This window comes from Limulus polyphemus, unplaced genomic scaffold, assembly GCF_000517525.1.
Source record: "Limulus polyphemus unplaced genomic scaffold, Limulus_polyphemus-2.1.2 Scaffold36, whole genome shotgun sequence".
In the NCBI taxonomy this organism is placed as follows: domain Eukaryota; kingdom Metazoa; phylum Arthropoda; class Merostomata; order Xiphosura; family Limulidae; genus Limulus; species Limulus polyphemus.
The window spans coordinates 303,497-321,125 of NW_013665646.1; positions in this window are offsets into that span (position 1 = coordinate 303,497).

Genomic DNA, 17,629 nt, shown 5'->3' on the forward strand with positions numbered 1-17,629 from the left:
TTTGAACCTTATTGCAGGTGAAAAGCAATAAATTATGAAAGAAACCCATTTAGATGTTTCTGATAGAACTTGGGTAAAGAAACGATCATTGTATAGTCTTGTGCATACAGTGAAGTTACCTTACCCATTGACTGATCTCTTTAACTTTTAAATTTTATTTAAGTTTTATTAATTTCTAATTTTGAGTTACTTTTATTAAAAAGTTTAGAACAATAAATAATATATAAATAAAAAACTACATATGGTACTCAATCAAGATTGTGGCAATTTTTGCTCTTGAGTTTATGTTCTTGGTAAGCTTTGTTGAGTCTATCAAATTTGGCTGTCCAAAAAAAGAATCCATTTAGCTTTGAAATGTGCATTTTAGAACATAAAAAATATATCAGTCCTTAGACTGTCCAAAAGTTATTATAATTTATTTAGGTGTCTAAGTAAATCATAAAAAAAAAATCCCATTATATGCTCAAAGTTGAACAACAATGATCACAGGCAAAGAATCTAAAGCCAACTATTTAAGTACGCCCATCAAAAAGAAACAATTGTAATAAGCTTTATGGAGAGGAGAATCTGCTTTTTCTGTTTGTTATAAACATATCAATCAGCCATTTAGAGAAAATATATATATACATATAACTGTCTTGAAAGGCAGGACAGATGGGTGGGGCTTCTTTGTTGGGTTTGACAAATTTACTGATATCCCACGAAATCAAAGCCCAACTTTTATATACTTGCTTGTGCTTGGGTAGGTGTATAAGTAATAAAAAAAAGTTTGAAAAAAAAAATTAGGATGATGTAGTGATAGAAATGCCAAAAAGTACAGAAGCAAGGTAGGGGGGAATACCCAAAACTTTATAAAAATCTCTACATAAGTAACCAAATTTTTCCAAGAAAAACTTTTATCTACAACTTAATATTGAATTCCTTTCACATCATGGTCTTTCTGTATTTCTCCTCTAATTGGAGTTTAGAAACTTTACCTCAGTGTTCACCTAGAGGTAAACTTGAATTGTAATGCAAGTAAGGCTAAATCAAAGTGAGCATGCCACAATTTTTTAGAGTTACGTTCAAAATGTAATTAAACTGCTTTGCATCAAAACTTAGTTGATAAATTAAAATTTTAGTGTTATATAAGTTTTAAGTTCTTAATTTTATAAGGAAATATTTGAAAATTTCTCAATATTTCCTTGTATGAGAAAAAAATTTTGCTTATAGAGGGCAGCACTGAATGAGAATAACTATTTATGTAATGGGAGGTAAGCACATATCAGAAGTAATTTTTAGTGTAGGAAAATTATAACTTCAGAAAAAAGGTGAAAAAAAAGAGAAAATATGTGTATTCATGATGACGAAGTTTATGCTTTTGACTTGTTTTTAGCCCCCATTTTTCTTATGACAAATTTAGTCAATTTATAGCTTAGGCATTAGCTGTACTTTTAAATAAATTAAGAAAGTTGTTAAAATATTTAAAATTATATATATTTCTTTATTTACCTTTTCTTGAAGAATATCAGTATTGAGTAAAGTTGGCTGTGCCTTATTTCTATAGACAAGAAGCTTATTCCTTAAGTAGGCATTTATTGGAGGCACCCCATTGCTCTGCCTCTTGTGATCCTGTTTGTTCATCTGATCTGTTGGATTTGACATCATTTCTGTGAAGTTTCATAATGTAAGGAGTTAGGATCAACTCATTGTCTTTTTTTGTTAAGCATTCACCTAGTGTCAGCCTCAGATTAACTCCTAAGGTTGTGGATTATCAAAGTCTGTTTGTGGGTCTATTCTTCCGTTACCAAAAAAATGGAGTTCATGTTTCCATGTCCATTGAGCTTTTCCTTTATCTATTTGTAGAATGACTGGAGTGACTTCATCCTTCTTACATTGGGACTGTCCTGTGAGCTCAGAATCCATCTTGGTGTTATATCTCATGATTGCTTGTATATGTATATTGCCTTATGTGTCCTATGTTATAAGCTTATCTTACTTTCCCAGATGACTGAAGTGAGATTGAGATTTATGTATTGTGTGGGTTGGATCTTGAAGAGAGCACAAACTAAATGTTACAACACAAATACTACCACACAAGAAGTGTTAGTTCAGTAGAATTGAATAAAAAATTGAGTCAAGAGAGTATGTCACACTCTTATTGGTGGAGAGTTGTAGCATGATGAATTGCATGTGAGATACATTGGAATCAGTCAATTCAAGAAGGGTGTGAGCTTCAAAGCTTGTGGCATGTGCTTTGTTCATCCATGTCACTCTGGTTCAGGTCTTTCTGATTGATTTTTCCTGGCCAGCACACATCTGAGTTTCTGACTGTTTTGGCTCAGTTTGTTTCCTTTGTTCTGGATTGTTTTTAATCACCAACATTTTTGTGGCTCAGTTGGTACATTTGTTTAGACTTCTTTACTTCTCACCATCTTCTGCATTTCTTTTTGGTTAGTTCCAGATGACTATGTCTGTCCAGAACATGCTGTAGGTTGCTTCATTGTTTTCAAGGCTTTTTTTCCATTGAATCCATTTCCTATGGTTTCCTTCCCTTACTCCACTGCTTTATCTGTGATTTTTTTTCCCTTCCTTCCTTACCCATTGGGCTTGTATTTTGTTTCAGTTGGATTTTGTTCTTTGTCTCCTTCTTACCCTCATCAACTCCTGAAGTCTTCAGTCCCATCATACACTTTTCTTTTTTCCCTGCATATCAAGCCTGTAGCCCACTGGAGTTGCTTCGTCTGTCGAGCACTGGGACTACACCTCATATGTTCTTCTCCCATTATCTTCTTTGGGTAGCTGTTTCTTTCTTGTCAGAATATCGTAATCCACCTGTTGCCACCCTTCACTCTTTTTTGAGACTGTGACTGGGTAAGTTACCTTTTAGTATCTACTAGACCACCCGCGACTCGTTGGGTCATCCACTATTCAGAGGTTATGAAGAATTCAAGCTAATTTCAATATTGTACTGAAATGAAGGTTTATTTTGAGATAATTTGATTAAATATTTAAATCCATTCATGTTATTCATAATTCAAGAAAATATATTTGATTGTTGATCGGGAGTAAAAGGAAAGACCATCTCATTTTTCAACAAAGTGAAGTCAGAGTTTTAAGGTATTGTAGTGAATTAGTTCATTATGTTGTGGTCTTTCCTCTTAAACCTCCTACAAATAAGAAAGAGTAACACTTTATTTTTTCTTCGAATAACCTACCATAACCATGGCACATTATTGAGAAATTCTTCAAGATCTTGTTTTTGTCATCTTACGCCCTTTAATGAAGATGGGAACATTGACAGGGAAATAGATTTGAACAAAGAAGTTTTGTAAAGAGCGTGAACAGTAGTGTGATGTAAAATTACTCATGCTAGAAATTTTCATAAAAGTGACCCGAAAAACGGTGCTAACTCTGTAACCTATGGCCCTATTTTAAAGAAACTTGTTTTATTCTGTTTCTATTCTCATTTCATTACAAATATGGCACTATTGTGTGCCATTTTGCTGTATTCAATTACAGACAAGCAAACAAACAATCTCAGAATTTTAATAGTATATAGATACCTCTTATTTTTCAGGGGCATGCCCCTCTTTTTCTTTATGGATCTCATTTTGTGGTGAGTGGTGCCTGTCCAATTATACTTAAACTAGTCAAAGCCACACTGTAAAACCATGCTGGCTTAACAATTAAATTTCTTGGCCACTAAATGTGAGCTGCTGAGATGGGGTGTTCCACAAGATTGTTTGTAGGTTTATCCTCACGATATGTTTGCTTCATTAGTTTGCCTGTCCCGGAAAGTAATCACCCATGGATTACATGGGTAAAGCAGGAGGGATAGTGACCTATCCCTGCCATGCCTTGCACTGCACTTTTTCCCCATTTTCTTCTAGTGTAGCTAGAAAGACCTTACCATTTTCCAGTTCCAAGCCACTAGGGTGGTAGAAAATGGAGGCATCTTCCTGAATGAGATAATGAGAAACAATATATAAACTAAATCATTCAGTTGAGAGTAGGGCAATGGTGTTCTGCAGGTGTAGATGGTGAGTCCTCCATTTTATATATCTTGAGAGTGAGCCATCAAAATTGCAGTTCACCCCTTGGACTGGGTTCCCTCATCCTACTCCTACATGGATGTTGGTTCCCAGTGGCTAGGTTTTTGGTTTAGAGCTGAACCAATCAACATAAGTCCTCACACGTGTATTACAGATGTTTCTATTCCCTCACTCAGTTATACTCTTGTTACTTCATCCGTGTTGTGGGTCATGGTGGAGGTACTTGCAGATTAATGCAGTTCTTCACCTTCTGCTATACCTCAATGTTCTTATTATTCTGAGGATGTTACTGTGCTTAGGGTGGTTCCTGCCATTTTGATTTTGAGTGAGATGGTTTACATCATACAGACATCTTTTCGATGCCAGATGTCAGGTTCCTGGATTGATCGATCAATTTCTCATGGTGCTATCATGTGTCCCATTCATAGGTTGAGGGGTATGAGATTTCCTTTGGTCTCATGAACTTGAGGTGAAGATGGTATGATCCTCTTTCCTTCCCCAACCTTATGACTGGGTTTTGGTTGTAGTTGACTTGCCAGCAGTATAATCCTCTTTCCTACTCCCACATGGATGTTGGTTTCCTGTGGTTGGGTTTTGGATTGTAGTATACTTACTTATGGTATGATCGTCATCCTACACCTTTGTGAATGTTGGTTCTCGGCAGCCTGGGTTTTGGATGAATTTGACTTACCATGTACGGTCTGTTCCTCCCTAGCCACTCTACACTTGGAGGCACATCCTTTTATTCTCACCCACATTTAAGCATTATGTTCTTCCATTAGTTTTTTCCCAAAGTATGGGTATTTTTAAAAAACCCTCCATCAGGACTATTCATTCTCCTCCTCCTCGAATGCATTTGATAGAGTTTTCTGTTATTCGAGCCAGTTATTTGGTTTTCCTCTTAATTTTCATCCTTCCCTCTTCGTTATTTTGAGTTGATAGAGGATCATATCCTCTACAACATTGGGTTTACCACTTCCTCCCCCTCTTCTGGATTATTTCTCTTCCCTGATGCTCATCTCCAGAGGTTGGGGATGTTGTTCGACCAGTAGGAGGCTTCAGGACAATGGTCCACAGGCAAAATGTCTTATTACCTTCCCACCCTGGCACTTCTACCAGTTCAATGTGCTTTCATTCACTCTCTTCCTTTTGTCTGGATTTGACTACACATGTTTTCTTTTGACTATTTGACTGTGGTGGCTTCTATCACTTGCCAAGGGGACACACATTCTTGTTCCTTTTGTGGAAGACTGTGGATCTCCCTTTTTGAACCCACATACTTGACGTATGTCTCCTGGAGGGAGGGTCATGTTCCAGGTGCTTTTATCCTTGTTGCTGATTGACTTTCCTGTTCCATCAAACATTTGTCAAAGGAGTGACCTCTCAATCCTCCAAATTGTTGGTGACTGTGTCTCCTGTGGGGTACTCCTCCACAGGAAGTTTTGAATTTTTTATCAATTCCCAGATAATTACCTCTTCTGTTTTTGATCTCTAGTTCTTCATCCACTTGCCATGGCTCTCAATATGTTCAGACAGGATACATCCAGTTCATTTCATTTGTTTTTTCCCCTGTAAGAGACTAGAACATATCCAACTGGAAAATCCAACTACCTGTGGAAGGATATATGACCATGTTAAGACTACCTCTGTTTGGAAGGAGCTAACCAAAGCTAGAAGTCCAATGAATGGTGTAGGTAAAATCCTCCAAAATGTCCGATAAAATGCAGACCACCCCACAAAAGACATATGGAAACGAAACAAATCCAAAGGGCAAGGCACGAAACTGATACCAAATTACGTAGTGAAAAACTTAAGATAACATGCCAAGAAATGGAAAATAAGAATGTGTACAGTGGGCATTCCCAGATATGCAGAAATACTGGTACACCGTACATTACAGTGGTAGTAATACTGGTATGAGTAACATTTACTGACTTTAGTATCTTTACTTCAGATAGTCACGTTGTGCATAAATCTAGAAGCAAATTTCGTTTAACTTAATTTGCCATGTGTCAAAATAAAGATTATAACTATAACTTGAGTATAAGTTAACTTGCAAGTTGCATACTTGTCAATGCCATTGAAGATAAAGCCTAATTGGCCTATTTAAAAGATGTAAAGGAGAAACTCTGGGAAAATTTCCCAAATTTAAGAAGTTTAAATTGATAGAAACTACACATACTTTATAGGGAAGCCAGAAATTTGGTTAAAAAAATAAATCGGGAAATCAAAAAAGGGCTTACGAGAAACAGCTGACTGGTAATACTAAAACTGACAGCATGGATTACTTTAAGTTTAAGTAATTTAAATGTATGCAAAATATTAAAATGTGGATTTTTATAACATGTGGACAAGAAGGGACCATTTTGTTCTACAACTTTCAAGGCTTAAAATAAAGAAAATATGCTCAGATGAAACAGACTACAGAAAACACACCAAGGATTTGTAACAAACCATGTTACAAAGAGGATATAAAGGTACCGAAATCAACAAATTGAAAAGGCTAACAACACTCAGCAGAAAAACATCCTAAATCAGAGCAGTACTAAACTTTCAAATAGAATTCCTCTTATTATTACCTATCAGTTTAAACTCGAAAACATTTCATGAATTCTGAAAAAACATTTTCATCTCCTACAACTGAATGATTGCCATAAACAGATATTTCCTGAAGTTTATGTTGTCTCCTTCCGGAAAAGCAGAACTCTAAAAGATATCCTTGTTTACACAAAAGCGAATTACATCCCACCCAAAAATATTTATCATCCATGTAATAAAGCCCATTGTCAAACCTGCAAGTTCATAAAAACCACTGACTCGTGTTCTGACAAGCACAGACAAAGAAACTTTAAAATATCCAAAGAAATCACTAGTGAAACAAAAAACACCATTTACCATATACAGTGTAAAAAATACAATTACCAATATGTAGGACATACACAAACAACTCTTAGAGAATTTTTCAACAACCATAAATCTTTTATTAACACCGAAAAATATCTCCCTATTGCTCAACAATTTAACCAACCCGGTCATTTTATTAATGATGTTACTCTCATCGGCATTGAAACAGGATTCAAAACTAAAGCAGATAGAGAAGTAAAAGAAGCGTATTGGATTGCTAATCTCAACACTGTTCAACCTTTCGGAATTAATCTAGATCCTGGAATCAGTGATCTCCGTTCATTGGTTTCATCTCTAGCAGAAAAATAATTTTTATTCTCTGCTTATTTTTTTCATGTAATGTGAATGCTGAATTTCCTAAAACTTATTATTTATATAAGATACTTTTCCATACCTGTTTTTATAAATTGATTAGCTTAACATATTTTCCATCAGTCTCCACATGTCACCTTTATTTTACTTAAACACTTAAGTATAGTTTTAAATATACATATATTTTTCCATTTCTAAAGTTAAATATCTCTAACAACTTTTCACATACACTCTTGCCATTGGCTACACTGTACAAGAAATGAGATGCTTACAACAGTACATATAGAAATAGACTAAACATTTCCTGGAAAACCAGATGACCTTCATGACATCACTAAATTCCCTTTATATATATCACTCATTTGATTACTCCACCATTCCCAGTTTGCCCTTGAAGAAGAAAGATCCACCTTTCGAAAATGCTCGGTTATAGGGTTTTTATTCATTTTTATCAAGACTTCTTGAACCTATGTGTTTTTCTAACATCATGAATATTTATATAAGCATATTGCCATAAACATCTCTTCATTACATGTTGTCATAATAGTAACTTACAACACGCTATCTCTGGCTTTTGCACAGATTATTTCGTAGCCATCTTGGCTTACATCATGAAGGTTATATTTTGATTATTGTAGTACAGTACTGAGCTACTTTCTAAGAGTCATCAAGTTCAACATCTTTTTTCTTTCTTGCATTATGAAATTCTTGTATGTCAGAATTAATATTTGTGCTGTTACTCCCTCACTGCATTTGGAGAATTGATTTACTCTTCAGATATATTGAAAAGATCTTGTGAGGATTATACTGTTTTCTTTAGAGCTCTCTCTATTCAGCTAGATTAGCTTATTTGAAGTTAAGCATAAAGTTACACAATGGGTTTTTTGTGCTCTGCCTACCACATATAATGAGACCTGGTTTCTAGCATTGTAAGTCTGCAGACATACCGCTGTGCCACTGGGGGGCACTTTAAACTAAGATTTTAAATTACTAGCTGTCACCTAATATTATGCAAACTTGATGCACTAGTATTACATCTACTGGCACCAAGTGACCCAGTCTGTGTTACTCAAGCAGTTATTATCAGATATCCTATGAATATCATTCATAGTAAAACTCAGCACGGATAGCTCAGGAAGCAAAGGTCACAAAGTCCTTTTAGTTCAGTTAATCTTGCATTAAACAAACTATCCTAATTTCATATAATAATGTCGGTCTTATACTGCACCTTACAATACCACCCAATAACTCAGAAAGCAAGAAGAGCTATTTCCCTTCAATCATCAGTTTCTCAACCAAATGGTCCCCTAGCTCTTTGATTGGATTTTAACCCAGTCATATTATTGGTGGCTTAGCTGACTGTCAGAGACATCTCTTACCTTTAAATCTGACACTTCCTCATGTGAATCTGCTCTTTTCAGACAGTGACTTGTCTGAAATGATTAAGGAAGCCAAACTTTCTTTAATTGTGTCTTAAATATCAGGGGAGAAATCTGCTTGATCTTACCCAAAGGAACCTGTGAGGACATCATAAGTTTTTCTTCTGCAGTCTCTCAGCCAACACAAGGTGTCCTAAATGTTGGGGTACAGTGTAGTGAGCTTACTCGGGTACCTTTACATTCTGACAAGTGATAGGACCCTACTCTAGGACAGCAGAACAACAAGCTGTTAGATAGGTCTGCATATTAACTAGAGGTTTGGTCAAGATATTAATCATTAAGTTGTGCTAAATCTCTGGCTGAGTTGTGATGTTGAATGGAATAATGAGAATGGAAGCAAAGTGTATGCAAAATGGGTAATCTTTTTTTACAACATTATACACAAACAGTGTGTGATGTTACTTTTACTTACACTTGACTCACTTTTATTGCATTCTCTGAACTGCCTCTCCTTTAAGATCCTATTCCAGACTGTGCAAGCTCAACATTTCTCAGTTCACAAAAAATGTCACATTTACCCAGAGTAGCTGTTGCTACCTACATCACTAATAATTCTCATGACAACATAAGTGAGGCTGTAATATCTTAGATATCTGAATGCATATTAAAGGACACTGCTGTCAACATCCTTGTAAAATATGAAGTATTGCAGCAATATCCTTTCTGATTAGAATAGGTATTATCTTCTAGAGAACAACAAAAGATCAAAAACAGTTAGAACAAAATCAACTTAACAGCTTTCTTGACCATGTATTATGTGAAACTAGAACATGTACAGAACAAAGAATATATTCAGAATAAATACCTACTAGGAACAATGTTAGTTCAGATTTATTGTTAACTTCTAATAAGAAAATGGTTGATATGGAAGAGATTGGGGAACATCAAGTGATCATTGCTAATTTTGATTTTGGTTCCATTTTTCAAAAAATAAATTTTGAAGAGATGAGACAAGATTTATCTGCTGTGAATTGGGCAACTGAATTAGTTGCAGATATTAATTAATTGTGGAAAATATTTTAAAACAAATTCTTAAATATTCAAGATAGGCATGTTCCTTACAGACAAAAAATGACGGCTGCACGAAAAACCAGGTTAGGTCATAAAGGATAATATTTTTAAAATATCATTATAAATATAAAAAGTTTAAATTAACTTCAATGATGGGAGATTTGAGGGTTATAGGAGACCAAGAAAGTTGGTCAAATAGGAAATTAGAAAGTCAAAAGAGTTTATCAAAAAATATTAACTTAAAATATGAGAATAGATAGTAAAGATTTGTTTGTATTCATTAAAGGTAAGCAAAATATTAGGATGGAAGTAAGGCCTTTGAAGGATGATAAAGGGAGGTTAATATCTGATGATTATGGGATGGCTGGGTTATTAAATTCTATTTTTTACTTGGTTTTTACTAATGAAGATTTAAATAATATTCCTCAACATAAACAGCTGCTAGGTAGAAACAAGATTCAACAAGATGATCACATTAATTCTGAGCTTGTTAAAAAAAAAGTTTAAAAAATGACAAAGCTCCTGGGCCAGATAATATTAAGCTAAGGGTTTTGAAAGAGGTTAAATATTGGATATGTGATCCTTATGTAATAATTTTTTCCAAGTCCCCAAATAATGGGAAGGTACTAGAAGATTGGAAATTGGCTAATGTTACTCGTCATTTCTAGGGAGTTGATAAAAATTGTCCCATTAATTATATGCTTATTAGTTTTACATCAGTGGTGTGAAAAGTTGAACGTATGATAAAAGATGCTTTACAGAATGATTTAACAAAGTTTAAAATGTTGTTAGATAGTTAGCATGGTTTCACCTGGGGAAAATCTTGCCTTACTAATCTTTTTACATTCTTTGAAAAAGTTGCTGCCTATATTGATGAGGGCATGTGTGTGGATGCATTGTATCTGGATTTTCAGAAAGCATTTGACAAGGTGCCACATAAAAGGATTGTTAAAAAGTTTTCTCTTTAGGTGTGGGGGTTAGGTTGGCACACTAGAAAGAAATCTATCTTGATATTAGAAAGCACAGGGTTGTTCTAAATAGAGTTCAATCAAATTGGATTAATGTCATGAGTGGGGTACCTCAGTGCTTAGTGTTATTACTTTTATGCTTTTAGACTTGCATCAATAACATAGATGAAGGAATGGTCAATAGATTTATTTAAATTTGCTGATGATATTAATGTTTTGGGTGTTGCTGGCTAAAAGGATGATGCTACTGCTTTACAAAAGGATTTGGATTATTTGGTGAGTTGGGCAAATAAATGGCAGATGGCTTTTAATTACAATATTATAATATAGCTTGCGATGTATATGTCCAAAACTAGGATCTCGGAAACTACGCACTGATCAGCACCAATCATGACTGGGTAGTATTTTTATAACTAGGCAGTATTTTTATAGCTGAGTAATAAATAAAATAACTGAAATTCCACAAAAATGATATGTTTCAGATTTAACCATTAAAAATTAGAAACAGAAAGGAGTAAGTTTCAAATATAAAACAATAAAGAAAAACTTAAAAAAATTATTTTATTTTTCTTTAGTGAAAATTTCATGAATGTTGCTACAGAAAAGTAAGGAACCTTTATTGATAACTGCGTCTAGAAGGAAATACTTCAATAAAATCCACTCTGTGATGTAATGCTGTGATGATAGCTAATTTTTTAACTAAAATTTTAATAAAATCCTTTTTCTTATAGATGGTGAACATTATTGAATGTCAAGTATGAGTACATTGTTGTAGAACTGTCAGACAATTCCAGAAAAGGCCGCAGGCCCAATAGTCTTCCGCAGAAACTGGAGGGTGGGCATTTATGCTAGTGAAAGGTGATGCATGTGGGATATCACAGTATGAATTATAAGTATAATTTTGATGGGTATAACCTTAACAGTGTTATGGAAGAACAAGATCTTGGTGCTCTAGTTCATCCATCTCTTAAGCCATACAAACAATGTTTTGTTGCTAATGGTAGGGCAAATAGGATTTTAACTTGTATCTACAGAAATACTGAATAAAAGTCTTAACAAGATTATAATGTCATTGTATAGGTCATTGGTTAGGCCACATTTGGAGTATTGAGTTCAGTCTTGGCATCCTTACCTTGAAAAGAACATTTAATTGTTAGAAAGAGTTCAAAGGAGGGCTACTTATATGATACCTGGAATGGAAAGGTTGTCATACAAGGATAGGTTAAGATCTCTGAGCTTGTTTTCTCTGGAAAAAAGAAGAGTTGGAGCAAACTGATTAATATCTTTAATATTGTTAAGGGAATTAATAGTGTGGATGCATCATTTTTTTCATATTTAATGGTGAGAATGGCAAGACTAGGGGACATAAAAATAAATAGGAGTCATCTTTAGTTAAGACAGTTTTATTTTTCTTATAGGTGATTGGTCTTTGGAATGGATTACCTTCAGATGTGGTGGTTGTAGTTAATTTAAGGGAAAACTTGATAAATATTTGAATGATTAGTTTGGGATTTTTAGTGTGTGGTTCAATTGAGTGGATAGGGTAACTTAGATGGATCAAAAGGCCCCTTGTCCTTTAATGCTATGTTATATAGAATCAACCTATTGACTAACAATTTTTTATAAGAATAATTTTCATAGACCTTTCATTTTGTAAAAGTTGTATAATGCTTGCACAAATTATTCTGCCTCTCTTTATGTGTATAGGGAAATGTGGAGCAAATATGTGACATCTCTGTATATTAAGAAAGGCTTTCTAAATTAATGTAGGTAGAGTAAAATAACCAGTAAGTTGAGTCAGTGCAATTGCTGTAAATGACAGACTAATGAATTTTTTACTGGTGCCTGTTTGTACTGTATAATTAACATTGTTAACATACTGCACACACTTGCTCCTCGTGTTGATGTCATATCCAGTTTTTCAGTATTTACAGTTCTTTGCCATTTTTAATGATTGATAACTAAGCAGTTCTTGAAAGTCCAAGATCAAGTCATCTTCTTGAGTGCATCGGTCTTTACTTTCAAACTGTGAGTTAGTTGTGTTAAAGTTGACCTTTATATTTGCCGGAATTTATGTGCTGGAACCATCAGAGAGAACTACAAAGATGAACTGCAATAAGGAATCTGAGCTACATTTTTATTGGAACATGGAAATAAAGAGATTTAAATTAGAAGCTTAAAATTCTTAGAGATGATAAAAACTGCTTAGGTAAGTTTGTGTGATGAAATGATGAGGTTAGAAGTAGGGACTTGTATTTCAGGGGTAATTCATAAAATATTTAAAGCCCAGAGCTTCAGTTGTTTTTAGTCTAAGTAACTTCTTTTGATTAGAATTTTAATCCATGGAGTTTCCTCATGTTTAACTGATAAGGACAAATTGTGATGTTTGCCATAGAGACACATAACTTAGCGTAGTTTATTTAGGTTTTTCTATTTTAAGATGTCTTATTCCTTCAAGCTTGAACAACATTACTTTCTTTTTGTGAAATAATATTCATATCTGTATTCTATTTATTCTGTTGCATGTACAGTGTAACCTGTATTCATGGTTTTTGTGTTATCTTTTAATAGAAGTGTGGTGGATAGAGCAAACCAATGGCTATGTTCACAGCCATCATGGGAAGCTAAGACATGTGAAAGTGTTGAGTTCAAAACTTCTGTAGGTCAGATGATTTACCATGAAAAGATGATATATCGTGAGAGAGGAGATAATCGAACTTGGTATATCCGAGGGCTGAGGTTAGTTTCATTCTTTTTTTTTTTTTCATTACGGTACAAACATGACATTATTTGTTTTTCTGCTGTTTGTGTGTGTAAAGTAGAATGAAATTGCAAATGATTTATAGATACATCCAAACATTAGTATGTTTATGTTGAACTTAGATATTTTAAGTGAATGAATGATATTCAAGTTGTAAATCAGTCTTGCTCATTTCCTTTAATGTTTATAGTACTGTATACTCTACATTTATTGTGGAACAGAAATAAAATCAAAGTCCCAGTTAGCTATCTTCACCCTCTGATATCTTGAAAAAATTTCCAAGGTTCTTGGCACTTCAACATGTTTATGTTCAACAGTATGTGCCAATTACTAATTACCAATTTGAAAGGTGACATAGCACTTTAACAAAATTTTAAGAACCTGAAAATCAATGACATATATATAGATATAAGAAAATGTATTGTGGAATATCATTTGGCTAATTTTGGTTTCCTATAATCTACCAAAATATTAACACCAAACAAAGTGTACATAGGCAGTACAAGGCTATAAGAATTCACACAACACATAATTACACATTATTATTATTCTACAAGTCTATCATTTTGTCAGAGAATTCTTCTTTTTCTTTAAACAGATGCTGAAGATATAAAAAAAAATATTTAAGTCAAAAATATCCTTTTTTAAAACCATGCTAAAAATCCTTAAGGAAAGGCCAATTTTAAGAAACTTTTACATGTATAATTTCTTTGATCTTCCCATTGCTCTTCATAAAAGTAGGTATTGCAATGACAATCCTTCAACCACCAGGAATTTTCTGGTGTCAGTAGATTTTTGAACAAGTAACTCTTAAAGTCACAATAATGTTTGGTTAAGCTTTTTAGGCAAACCTTTTTCTGAAATTCTGTCCATCAAAATAACTAATCATAATGTTATACTTTCATAAGGCATTGTTTATCATGTAACAACTAATCCCAGCCTTTCAACATTATATGTTTATGCTTGCATTTATAGTTTGTAGAATGACAAACAATAAGATTTCACTTGTTAATTAGAGACTATGGAAAATGTGCTATTTTTTTAAGTGTTTAGATCTTATTAAAATTTGTATCTAAAGTTTGTTAATTGTTTTCTGAGACCATTAACATTTGTTTGGAAAAAATATACATGCATTGAGTAAAAACTATTTACTCACATGTGTTTATAGTTTGAAAAAAACCTAAGTTACACGTATTGCTACTAGTAATTGAATTTGTTTTGTTTCTTAAAATATCAAAAAACAGCTGTTATATTAAGGGGAACATTAAAATATTGAACAAGATGATTCAGTTTTATTCACATATAGGAATGTACATGTATGAAGTAATGCTTAATTGCATGTGCTTGTAAATTTATCTTTAAAACAAATGTATTATGCTTATGTTTAAAACTAAATCTTTTGGTAAATTAATTATACAGTTTTTAGTGTTTTATATAGGTTTTTAGGACCATAAGCAAAAATGTGTATTTAGTGTTAGTTGTTCATTATGCTGAAATGATAACATATTTAAAGATATTTTGCTTGGTATCTTGTTTAATGATATGTGTTCTTTGAACTATTTCTTAAGTTTGTGTACCTGCCTTTAATTTTGTTTGATATTTGAGTAGATTGTGGATTATTCCTCGAGTTGACCCTAGCCGTCCTCCACAACAACTTGGTTATTTAAATCTGGTGCCAGAGGTAACAGGAACTTCAGGTTTTTGGGGCTTTCCAACATTTGAAACTCTTAATAGTCTTCTTGCCAGGTTCAACAGCTCATTACGATCAAATCCTTTACCAGGTAATAAAATAAGAAAAATACAAAATGATAGTAGATTTATTCTATCTTAATAAATTGTCTTCAAATATGGTACTACTCACATAAATAGATATTCTCGTTCAGTTCTATATGCAAAATTTTTTGCCCATGCTACAAGCCTTGAAGCTCCCACCCATCTGGAATTGACTGATTCCAGTGCATCTTGAATGAAAATCATCATGTGAAAATTATCATAAGAGTGTTACATACTCTCTTCATGCATGTGACTCCCTCTATTCAATTCTACTGAGCTATCACTTCTTGTGTGGCAGTACTTGTGTTGTAATGTTTAGTTTATGCTCTCTTTCAAGTGTTTTATTTTAATTTTTTTCTATGTCTTTCTATTAATTTCTCTCAACAAGTTTACTCTTTATTATACAATACTGATATTTGTAACTTGTTGAGTAATTCCGAAATGGAATTATTTTATATTTCTACTCGGTTACAGAACTTATTATTTCATTACAAAAACTTTTTATTTATTTCTGCCATCACAGTTGTTTTTGGTTATTAATTTTGCATTATGAAGTCTATGTTTCCACTTCAGAGATTATATGTTATATCAGCTGACATTTGTCAGGCTTCACCTCGAGTTTGGAGGCTCACACATTTTGACATATGGTCCACTGATTTTGGAAAGATAAGATGTTATACTGTTATGGATTTTGAATAATTTTATTTTTGATATCATTATCTGTAGTTATTTGAGTTCTGTAACATAAGTTTTGTTAAATTGGTCGATACTCATAGTTCAGTATAGGTTATAAATTAGGCTTAGTTGTATCTTTTCTTCTAAACCACTGATATCAGGGTTTTTTTGTTATTTTAGGATAACCTGTAATTCATCTTACTGGTATATCAGTTATTCCTTTAACTATACTGTGTTTCTTCCATACATCACATCTCATACATAGGTTATTGTTAATACATACTTATTCCATTTTATAAATTAATCTTTATTTCATTTATCTTTTATACTTCTTCATATTAACTTGGTTTGTGTGGAAACCTTGAGCCGGGGTCCACAATAACTTCTCCCAGTATTGTACATACTTATTGTTAGGTTAAGATTTTTATTTTAGAGCTTAGTGATATTAGGCTTAACACGTGTCTGTTATTTTTGGTTTACCTGTAGTTCTACTTACAGGTTAATCACTGATTAAGTTTAATATCTTGTTAGCTTAGGCTTAATAAGTGTCAGTTAATTTTGGTTTACCTGTGGTTATACTTCTGGGTTAATCTATAGTTAGGTTAACTATTTTGTTTTCTTCAAAACATAACATGTATTACATATGTTTATTTCACCACACAATTTCTTACCATTAATTTTGTTTGTGTGTGTTTCTGTTGGCTGGGGTCCACCATATCTACTCCCATTATTGCTCGCCTTCCTTCTAAAATGGCTGACCCATTTCATAAGGCCCAAGTTTCATCAGTTTTTGTCTGTTTGTTTTAGACATGTTTCACAATATAATCCCCTTCTTCTGACATTGTTTCATGATGATCTTTGTGTCTCTCTTATGAAAGTGAGTGCTTGCAAGCCTCGACTTATACAGGCTTTAATTCTTTTTGCCTTAGCTTATCATTAGACAAATTTACTTCCGTATTTTATGTCCTTCGAATATCTGTTAATCCTATTAATTTTCTCCCCAACCTAGTTTTTCAGCTTTGTATTATCCTATCTACTCTCCTTCCACTTTCTTTCTTAGGTGTTCCACCTATATTTAGGGATTTTTGTGTGATACCTCCTTCTCCTTCCCTCCGTGTTGGGGCATTTCAGTTCTTTCCCTCCACACGTGGCTTCTTTACTTTTGGGATCTTCTTGGGTGGGACACTGCTGTTTGTTTACCATGCACTGCTAATAGAGATTTAAGGTGAGAACTTTTTCTCCACTGGTCCATTTTGGGGCTCATCCCGTACATTTAGCATCTGCCATGCTATACTAAATTTTTTTTAGTTGCTCTTTTGTTTCATTCTGAGGTATTGTCATTTTTATTCTTTTACATGTCCGACAACTTCCTGTCTTTTAGCTGTCCTACCTACAGGTTTCCTACATTTGTCTTGTATGCTTGATGCTGATTGGGATTCTGGATTGATTGGTCTCACCTCGATTGCCTCTTGGGACTTCTCCATTTCATATGATGTGTTTTTAATCGCATTAGGGTGGGCGTAATAAACTAAATATAAAAATGTAAACAGTGTAAACACAATAACTTAAGCACCTGCTTTATATTATAAAATCGATAGAACTCAACAGGAATTAAAAAGTAAAACATTTCATTATAGTTAGCTTTAAGATTTTTATCATACCTATGACGTTTTTGAAGTGGTGACATCACAGTAACACATAAAAAGACTGCTTAGCAACGGTTGTTGTGTAAGTGACGAGAATTTACAGGAC